Raw genomic sequence first — 10,683 nt, 5'->3', positions numbered from 1 at the left:
GGGTTAACTAGACATCTAAACTAATTTGTTCTCCTTTCTTTTAATATATTTTTTCTTCCATTTTTATTCATGAAGTCTCAGACCAGCATCTCTCTTCCTGAATAAACATTTACATTTACACCCTTTAATCATTTTTATTTAAAAACACAAAGAAATGCACAACCTCTTATGAATTCAAATTAAAAATGAAGTGCAATGGCAATGATTTATAGGTGGCAGAACTTAGCGGGGAAAATATACATCTTGCTTGCAGTACATCATATTCTATTCCTTTAATTTACAAGCAGGCTGTAATGTAACATTCATCATACTAAAAATATTTTAACTTCAGTTTGAAAGATTTGTTCTGGTTGAACTTCATACACCTACAAATAAATGGATTTCTTGTTTTAAATATGGCACTATTGTGCTGCCCGGCACTGAAGAGGGTATATGTGGAAAGGTTCACAAGTAGTCTGACTTTTTTTCCCTTTGAGCCAGCCACGCATCCTTTCCTCTCGATTTCCATCCTTTCAATGATCTGTTCCATCCCATGTGAAAGATGTAAGATATCTTGAGATTCGCTGGTAATGCTCAGAGGAGACTACTAAGTTTTTGCCTCTTGAAATGAAAACCTTTTTATGTCACTGCCTCATTCAAAGTACATAAAGCTACCTGCTGCCATACTGAGGGAGGAATATGGTCTGAACTATTTTAATATCCTTCTGAATTTGATATTGAGGGACAGTACAGCTCTGCAAACAGGAAAAAAAATCACAAATACACATTTCATGATATTTTATCTGTACATAATCACAAACTATTCCCCCCCCCCCCCAACCTTGTAATGTAGGCATAGAGGGGGAAAGTACTTGTTGAATAAATTATTCAATAATCTAGTAAAATCCATCACATTGTTTAATATTTGACTAGTGTTAATGGATGGGTTTTTCCGTGTAACAATCTTGTTTGCAAACCTACTGCGCTGTGTACAGAGCTTACAGTTAAAGTACAAGGGCATTTTGGAGGGCATCCCTTTCTTCCTTTCAGGCTCAGTTGTGCACCTAGGCCTCAAAGCTTGTAAGTACAAAACATCCAGAGCTTCATCTGGTCAAGCTGCAGACAGACACTAAGGAAAGAGAAGAATAGGAACTGCAAATTGCAGGCAATGTTCAAAATTTTTTCAGGGAGTTGCAGGTGTGGTGAACTTTTCTATTAGCTAGGTCTCTATGCTGTTAGACTCCCTAGTTTTTGTCTCTCACTAATGCTTTTTAATGTTTCCACTTTCAGAATGTGTCTTCTCTGGGATTCAACACCTGAGGTGTCCTTGCCTTGGTAGTGGTATTTAGCTTATATGAACAAAAAGACTTTGCAATGAGATGGTGCTGGGAATGGGCTGGGGGCGGGGAGGGTATGGTAAAGAGAAGAATCCAAAGTGGGAGGAAGACAATAGACACAGAAGGGTAAAAGGGGAGTTAGAGGGAAGAGGTAAAACCCATTGAAGGAATGAAGAATCTTGTTCTCATCAGTCAAAAAGGCTACAATAGGGAATAGCTAGAGGTGAAGAAAAGGGTAAAATACAAGGTACACCTCTACCCCGATATAACGCTGTCCTCAGGAGCCAAAAAATCTTACTGTGTTATAGGTGAAACCGCGTTATATCGAACTTGCTTTGATCCGCCGGAGTGCACAGCCCCGCCCCCCCGGAGCACTGTTTTACCACGTTATATCCAAATTCGTGTTTATATAGGGTTGCGTTATATCAGGATAGAGGTGTACATGAAAACTTGTTTGTGTGCGCACATATGCATATCACTGGGCTTTGATTTTTTTAGGCTCGTCTGTTATGCTGGAAGGATAGCTTAGTGGTCTATGCATCAGAGGCTTCATGCATTGAAGCAAAGACCACAGAAATCAATGGGAAGACAATCAATTATCTGAAATCTACTCTAATACCTTTCAGGAGGCCAAATGCATTGCCTCTGGGCATATACATTTGTGTAAGATTTGAATAAGAGAAATCAGTGGTTTTTGTAATGATTACCCCCCTCACAGCTGGTACAGCTTTGAAAAGGGCATCTTCTATGATCCTTCCCATAGCTAGTACCCTGACTTATGACATGTCCAAGTTCCAGTGGAACTGACTGCCTTCTGTAAATGCCAGTAGACCACCTTGCTGCAGCAGGAACCAGCAGCAAAGGGCTTAGAATTTGAGCTGAGCTTATAATGAAATCTCCCACAATTTTGGAACAACTGAAAAGTTGAAAAACTCATGTGGATTGAATGAAACATTTCTTTTAGAGTTCAATTATCTTTAAATATTTGAGACTTTTTAAAAATGAAATGGAAGGACATTTTTAAAAAGTTATGAACCAAAAAATCAATCCCCTTGGTTTTGAGTAGAGCCTAGCAAATAATTTGTGTTTTTGTTCTGTGGCTGAACTGGGGGTGAAAATTTAGTTTCAAACCCAAATTGAATTTTTTCCCCCATCAACAAATGAAAAACTCAATTTCATTTGGCTCAAATAAACCATTTTGAATATTGACACTTTTGAAATCTTTGTTTTCATTTTTTTGGCCAAAACTATTTGAATATGCTCCAAATTCATAAATAGTTTTAGTGCTCTGAAAAATGCTTTTTCCAGCAAACTTTCTACTGTTGAAAAAGCTTCACCTAGCTTTAGTTGACATTCTCAAATCAAAACACTTCATTTTTTTCCAAAAGAAGTCAGCAAAATTGACATGAATTTGCAAAATGTTTCAATGTCACCACATCTGACTCTTTCACCAAAAAAACATTGTGCTGTAATTTTTGCCCAGCTCCATTTGGAATATTTGCCTATGGCAGCTCTTAGATTTCCTGCAGCTCTGGGTCTTGTCACTTCAGATTAGAGTGACTAAGAGCACCACTGTTTGTGGTATGGCTGCAAACACACATGCTATACTTTTATGGAGGACTAAAGTAATTGATAATGAGCAATTTTATCACTTCAGCATGAATGAGCTTGATACATGGCTGTGAATGAGGAACTTCCAAAGTGAGTATTTTTAAGAACAATGGGAATCTTTGTTCTTTCAATGTATGTAAGCATGGTGCTCTTGAAACAAATTTATTTACAACAGTAAGTAGCTTGCAGTGATAAGATTCCTAGTTAGCAAATTTGGGTCTTCCTCTCAGAATTGAAGGGCCAAATCCAGAGGTGGATTTACAGTAAAACAAAGGGTGCCCTGGCACGGGGCCCCCCCAACAACAGGGGGCCCCAGGGCTGTGCAGCTGTGGGGACAGAAGCTTGATCTTGCCAGCTCCAGGGGCTCCTGCTGCAGGAAAGGCTCTGCCCGCCCCCACCAACAGCCAGGCTCCCCCCTTCCCCGTCTCTTCCCCCAAGCATGCCGTGTTCCCACCCCTCCCCCTCACAGGCCCCGCTGCCGAACAGCTGTTTGCCAGGGCTCCAGGAGGGAGGGGGAGGAGCGGGGCCGCAGCGCGCTAAGGGGAGGAGGCAGGGGCGGGGCCTTGGGGAAGGGGGTGAAATTGGGGCAGGGCGGAGCAAAGGCGAAGCAGCTCAGGGCAGGGGGCTGGGAGCACCCCCAAGACCCCAGCCCACACCCCCAACCCCCTGCCCTGACTCCTACACCCCCTTCACATACCCAGCCCCCCCACCGTGTGCCCTGACTCCTGCACACCCCACATTCCCACCTGCACCCCTTGCACCAAATGGGAGCTGCCCCAGGTAAGCGCTCCACACCCCAACCCCCTGCCCCAACCCTGAGCCCCCTCCTGCACCCTAATTCCTCCCCAGACCCTGCATCCCCAGCCCTAACTCCTGCACCCCTCATGACCCCCAGCCCCCCGCCCTCCCTGACTCCTGCACCCTCCTCACACACCCTCAGCCTCTCACACTCCCAACCCCCCACCCTTCCTGACTCCTGTAACCCCCCACATCCCCTGCCCCCCCACAGCTCAGCCACCTGCCGTCCCTGAGTCCTGCACCCCCTCACACACTCCCAGCCCCCTGCCATCCCTGACTCCTGCACCCCCACACACATCCCCAGATGCACCCCTAGCACCAAACAGGGCTGCCCCAGGCAAGCGCTCCACACCCCAACCCCCTGCCTCAGCCCTGAGCCCCCTCCTTCACCCTAACTCCTGGCCAGATCCCGCACCCCAACATTTTTTAACTTTTTTTTTAATAAAGCACTCTTATCCAAAGCGCTTTACAATAGTTAGCTAATGGTACAAACAATATTTGGAAAGATCATTAAGTGGTCCGCTGAGATCCCCAGTGATTTTCAAGTGGTCTGTGGAAACATAAGTTAGACTACAAAAACAATCAAGGTACCTCACTTGATTTTTATTTACTTCCTATTACCTATAGGAGGAGGAAGATGAAGAAAAAAAGAATGAAAAATGTGGGCAGGGGTGATAAGAGAGAATGTTCTTTTTCTTGGCTGGGTCCCCAGGAGGGGCCCCCAAAATGAAGCTGAGCACAGGGCCCCACTAACTCTAAATCCACCACTGGCCAGATTCTGTTCCACTGAAGTCAGAGAGTAGGATCAGGCTCAGCAAGGTTAAGGTGTGAACTGGGAAAAACAAGGAACTAGTCTGAATCTCAACCCAAATTTTTTATAAAATTGAGCACTAGACTGGTTCAGATGAGTGTTTCACTTGATCCAAGGTGTTTCTGCCATAAGCCTCTTGTTTCATGCTGTACTGAAAAATCCATGGTGGGGGCTCAGCAGGTCTGGCAGTCTCTCCCTGTGGTGCTGCTTTTCCATTTCATGCATTCTAGGCCTCCTGAGTTCAGAATTACAGGGTGTTTTGGGGCATCTGACCCATGGGATCTTGGAAAAGATTGTGCTTGGGAGACCTTCCTGAAGTATTATTCTAGTTCAGAACCCATCAGAGTGTGGCTTGGTGGCTTTGGTCACTATGCTGAGAGCCTGATCCAATGCCCATTGCAGCTAATGATGGAAAGGCTCCTATTGATCTCAGTGGACACTGGAAGGAGAAGAAAAGCAGGGGTAATATTTTTGCTTTCCCATCTACAGTAGCACCTGTGGGGTGTGCACCCCTGGAACCCACAGAGGAACTTTGGCAGAGACTCATGCTTTAATGTGGGCGTCACCACACCTTCTCCCGGAGGGTAATGCCTTAAAAACACAATCTAAAGTAGCAGTTGGCCTGCGCCCAGCAATGCTTGCCAAGTTTGAGAGACTGTAGTATCAGAAAGGGGAAGGAGGAAGAGGGAGTAAAACATTGGATATGTGTGTATGAGCCTTGGCTAGGTACCCAGACGTCGAAGTGTTGGTCTCCGCTTCTAAACCTTTCAAGATTTTCTTTGAAAAAGAATGAGCATGGGATAACCGTGCAGGTGCCTTCTGTGTAATATGTATGGACATGGACACAACACGTGTCCATGTCTCTTTTTATAATAGCGGTGTTGCATGAACAGCTTGGATAAGGATAAAAGGAGTGAGGTGAAGGCAAGCGGTCCTGTCTCACTGGTATACCAAAAACTACATTGTAGACCCTGGGCAAAATTCTGCTACGACCCTGGCATAAATACACTGAAGTGAGTTGATTTCCATGGGAGACACTTTTCCCCACCTGAATGAAGTGGCAGGTGTATGTAAAGCTTCAAACATTCAGTGTTGGCCAGAGAGCAGAAGCAGTAGGGGGATATTTGAAATGACATGTCTCTTCACTGGCTAACTTTGGGTTAGACTGCAGACAATCCATCTTCTCAATTTAGGCTCCTAGTTTTATGTGTAGTGCCCTACCAAATTCACGGCCATGAAAATGTATCATGGACCATGAAATCTGGTCTCCACCAGTGAAATCTGGTCTTTTTTGTGTGCTTTTAACCTATACTATATAGATTTCACAGGTGAGAACCGTGTTTCTCAAATTGGGGGTCCTGACCCAAAAGGAAGTTGCAAGAGGGGGTCACAAGGTTATTTTAGGAGTGGTCACGGTATTGCCACCCTCACTTCTGTGCTGCCTTCAAAGCTGGGTGGCCGGAGAGTGGTGACTGTTGGCCAGGTGCCCAGCTCTGAAGGTGGCGCCCTGCCAGCAGCAGTGCAGAAGTAAGGGTGGCAATACCATACCGTGCCATCGTTGCGTCTGCGCTGTTGCTGGCGGCAGCTCTACCTTCAGAGCTGGGCTCCCGCCCAGCAGCTGCCACTCTCCAGTTGCTCAGTTCTGAAGGCAGTGCCACCGCCAGCAGCAGTGCAGAAGTAAGAGTAGCAGTACCGCAACCGCCCCTACAATAACCTTGCGATTTCCCCCCTAACTCCATTTTGGATCATGACCTCTACAATTACAACACAATTATTACAAATCTGAAATTTCAGATTTAAATAGCTGAAATCATGAAATTTATTATGTTTAAAATTCTATGACCATGAAATTTACAAAAATGGACTGTGAATTTGGTAGGGACCTATTTATGTGTAACCTGACAAACAGAGCGGTTATTAAATTAACTGAAGTGTTTGCTTAGTAAACTTTATAAAATAGTTAATCTTGCATGCTAAATTCATCCTCTCTTCCAGCCTTTCTTATGGAGATAGTCGATGCACAGATTAGAAAGTATTTGCAATTTTCTTTTACCACCATTCCACACTGTAATTTAATGAGATCTCCTGTAGATCTCCCCTAAATGACTACTTAACAGTTCATTATTAGAGTGGTGCTAACAGCAAATCTGTTGGGTCTTTGGCTCCATTGCTAGGTTGGTTTGGATATAAAGTCTGTCTCCCACTTTGTTTGTAATCAGGCAAGCAGGAAAATAATCTTTCAATTGGGGGTGAAGCTACCTGGATCTTGTAAGACCAAAGAAAATTGCATGGAGATGATTCCACTACTTTCTGTTCCAAGTTGCAGAGCTGGACAAATAGTAGTTTTTTCCCTTAAAAATTGTTTGAATTCATAAGTGAATTTGCATTCTACTGTTTGTGGACCCTTTTGTTAGTCTTCTACAAACACCCGAGGGCTTGAGCTTTGTGAGCATGAATATTCATGAGAAGCCCACAGTTTTCTCTCATACTGAATTAAAGTGAACTTCTGATTGAATATACAGTTCCAGGACCTGCAGTTATGAAACTGGTGCCGAGTTGGCTTTTAAACAATCTGGTGTATTATTGCTACTCCCTGATTGTTTTGTGTTTGGTTGGTTTCATACACCATCCAAGTGCAAACTGTGAATTAAGGGCTAGATTCTGTCTCCGTTTCTTATGCCGACTAGCGCTCACTGACTTCAGTGGGACTTCTTGCATGAGTATAGTGCATTGTGATTAAGGGCCCAATCTTGCATTGTGATTAAGGGCTCAGTTTTCCCACCCTAAGTTATGTAACTTATACAAATAATTTCTCTATCGAAAATAGTGCAAATTGTGAAACTTCCAATTTTTATAACTTGAATGATCTGCAGACCAGGTCTCTTATTCACTAATATTTTCAGAAAAAAATAACTTGAAATAGTGAGTGCATCTGAGACTTTCACAATCTATTCATAAACAGAGCAGACAAAATGTGTTAACTAAATTCCTTGCCGAATTCTAGAACATTTCTTCATTCCTTTTCTGGGGTAGGGATGTCCCATCTTTCTAGCCTGTGGTCTGTTGCATGTAGACCTACTTCCAGCATACCATTGCAGAGTCATTACCATGATCTGAGAGGGAACACCAGCAATGGAACATACAGCAGTTCCTTGCTTTTTAACTGGTGCATTTCGTGAACAGAAGACTCAAACCTCCTTAATTCCCAGCACAAGAATGTTGGTCAAAGGTCTTTCTACAGCTTCTTGCAACATGTTAGTATAATCCCAACGTATCTTTCTCACCCGCTGACTGTTACCTGTGAACACAATACTAAGATCTCAGGAGGGATGTCTGTCTACTAACAATTGTTCTATGCAGTGTAGTTTTAGCTGTGTTGGTCCCAAGGTATTAGAGAGTCAAGGTGGGTGAGGTCATATCATATGCTGAACAATCTGTTCCACCTGGAATTTTACTGTGACACTAAGAGTTCCTTTCCCAGACCTCTCTGTGACTCAAAGACTTCTGTCTCATACCGACTGAAGTTGGCCCAATAAAATATATAACCTCACCCACTTTCTCTATCTACTAACAAGTAAGGATTTTGGTGATATTTTATATGACTTAAACAGCAGCAGTTGACTCCGTAAAAGGGAATGTTGGCTGCAGCAACTGAATAACTATTTTGAGTAAATTATAGAATACTTTCTAGGCACCCTATTCAATTCCTAATGTGATTAGGAGTTAGTGTGGAATATGGTTCTGGTATTCCACTTTGTACCATGTGGCCTGTTTTGGATTAAGAGAAATTGTACAGTAAATGCAATATAGGTCTGATCCAAATCCCATTGACATCAAGAGATTCTCAACTGGCTTTGGATTTATCATCCTAGCCAACAACTTATATTGAGATGTCAGCACCAGTAGGAGCCGAGTGCTACAGCTATAAGTCTTCTGCAGATTACTAAATTAAGCTTCCCTCCCAATCAGTCTACTGCCTGGATTGATGCTGCAGGGACCAACGTTTATATATTTTAAGAGGAAATTGGCTGAATACTCCTAATGCCTTATGCAAATTGTATACACAGTAGTAAAGGAATGAACTATCATTTAAAACCAATGGACCAAAGTCCATATTAATAGTAACATGGTTGAAAGAGAGCATCCAAATACAGTCCCAAGTGAGTCTGATTGTGATTGGAAGGAGGACGGGACAAAAGGCTATCAAATATTAATAATGAATGTGGTACAAAGACTTAGCTTTGATTTTAAAAAATCTCCTTTCTTTCTATACCCTTTAAGCAGAGACCGAGTATAACCACATTTCCCTGCCCTCTGCTGAATGCAGGCAGGGACTGCTCCCTGCTAGTACTCTCTGCAAGTCCCCACAACTGGAGTGAAGAAGTGGGGGTGGGAGGTGGGGAAGCTAGGCCATAGCCAACCTGGAGGGGAGATCTAGCTTAGCCAGCCAGTAAGCGATGCAAAGAAACACACACGGGTGTCCCTGAAGTACTATAGCAGTTTGCAAGCTCTTCATGTACATTGGGAAGCTCTAGAAGGCATTGGGCTACAATGATCCTTCTGTGACAGGGTCATTTCACCTCTATTGCAGGGCTTTCCCGAAAAGACACAGTAAAGATCTTGGTGGTGATGACTTGGGGCTCGATCCAAAAGTCTGACTCCAGCGGGCTTTGACCCAGGCTCTCAGAACTGAAACAACTATCGTCCTCCTCCACTTCTGTGCTGAACACTGTTGTGGTTTTTCTTTTGCGTTCATTGAAATGTTACCTTTCCTGGTCAAACTTTGTCCGTTTCTGGAGTGGGGAATTATCAAGGGATAATGGCAAAACTCCAGTTGATTCCAAGAGTGGAGGATCAAGCCCGGAATCAACATTGTCCTCCCTCCCTATGACCAGGAGGGGCTGTTTCTATAACAAAATTATGAATTCATTCTCCTAGGCAATGTATGTCATCCTGACATTTCAGCCTGATTTATTAAACTATTGTCTCACTGGTGGTTCTTTTATGCAGTATAGAATTTGCACATTACAGGCACATGTATTTCATTAGTTTATAGCAAGCAAGGGATACATTTCCAGTTCTTGCAAATGGTGTGTAGGTACTTGGGGCGTGTGTGTGGGAGGTACTATTGATGACTTGTTCGTTTTTTTTTTTTTTTTTTTTTTTTTTGTCCTTTTTTTTCTGGATAAAGATTTCTAATGTAACCAACATGCTCTTGAAATGTTGTTCTCGTTTCAGGCTCTTAATGGAATACCGTTTTAATTCAGGTGCTGAGGCACTGAGTGACATGACATGGCACACCGAAGCATTACAAAAAGTTATTCATGAGACCTGTGTCAGACACCTAACCTCTTTTATGTATGTAACTTTTTTTCCATTTTCTTTATGCTTGCCATCAAAAATGTCATGGCCTTCAAAAAATGTCATGTCTGATGTAAGTAATTATTTAAAATCTTGGGGGTGGCAGGGTGGCAATTCTGTTCTCTGCTAAATGAACAGATCTCAATGGGATTTGCAGTCAGCCAAAACCTGCTGGAGAAAGGTATGGAGCACTTAATACATATTCATGTGCCTTGTATTTGATGGCCAAATTCTGCAGTCCTTATTTAATCCTTACTCAGACAACAGTATATTTGAAGTCAAATGAAATATGTCAATCCTGAACAAGTATTACCTACCTAGGGCCTCACTCAATGACCATTAAAGTCAATGGAAAAACCTCTACCTCCATCTCCCTGACTTCAGTGACCATTGGAGCAGGTTCTCAAACATCACTAAATTAAACCTAAAAGTTAAATTCAATAGTCTGAGCAATATGAAGAAGGAAAATAGGACAACAGGGTGAAAACACTAAATGGTTTTTAAAATCTGAGTTTTGAATTGTACAACTGGAAAAGAAATTTGATCTTTTTGTGTAACATTTAGCCTCATTCCGAACCCAGGCTGAGGTATTGCTTCAGTCTTAGAACTTAAGAGCAGAACTGTTGTTCATTTTAGCAGTAAATGCTAGGGTAGGATGAAAGGAATGTCCTCTCCAACTGACGTTGAAGTCTAATCCTCTGGTTTCACTGGCTATTTGGATTCCAATAACACAATACTAAGATCCTTCTTTTTTTCCTTATTACATTACTAACAACTAGTAAAAGA

Source organism: Malaclemys terrapin, chromosome 9, assembly GCF_027887155.1.
Source record: "Malaclemys terrapin pileata isolate rMalTer1 chromosome 9, rMalTer1.hap1, whole genome shotgun sequence".
Taxonomy (NCBI): Eukaryota; Metazoa; Chordata; order Testudines; family Emydidae; genus Malaclemys; species Malaclemys terrapin.
The sequence above is the reverse complement of the archived record's forward strand: the minus strand, read 5'-3'. Positions refer to the sequence as shown.